We start from the raw sequence: 340 nt of genomic DNA, 5'->3' as shown, positions 1-340 counted from the left end.
GGGAAATACTGCTTGTACTTTTAGACTTGAAAATTGTCCAACACTTACACATTTATATAATAAAAGGTGCCAATTACTGCTCTAAATGCAAGGATCCAAAACCCTTAATGCCTGTATGGAGGCACTTGTCCAAAGAACAGTAGAGAAATGACACTAGAAAGTCCCACTAGTAAGATGTAATGGTTCTTATGGTTTTATCATTATTTTACTGATAGGGAAAGTACAATTAGTATTAAGGTTATTTTTTAAAGTTGTTAAAAGAATCATGATGTTAAAGTAATTATGATTTTTAAGTAACTATATATAGGTTAAATTTGAAGTCTAAAAGTACTGAAAGAAC

The 340-nt window shown here is 30.0% G+C and overlaps 1 protein-coding gene across 1 annotated transcript in view; it reads left to right on the top strand.

Annotated features, from left to right (window-relative positions):
- Positions 1 to 340, top strand: part of LOC119593132 (TGF-beta receptor type-1-like) — a 58,329-nt gene that overhangs the window by 2,701 nt on the left and 55,288 nt on the right. The gene's annotated exons all lie outside the window — the stretch shown is intronic.

This window comes from Penaeus monodon, chromosome 31, assembly GCF_015228065.2.
Source record: "Penaeus monodon isolate SGIC_2016 chromosome 31, NSTDA_Pmon_1, whole genome shotgun sequence".
Taxonomy (NCBI): domain Eukaryota; kingdom Metazoa; phylum Arthropoda; class Malacostraca; order Decapoda; family Penaeidae; genus Penaeus; species Penaeus monodon.
Note: the sequence above shows the minus strand (reverse complement) of the source record. Positions and strands in the feature narration are given on the sequence as shown.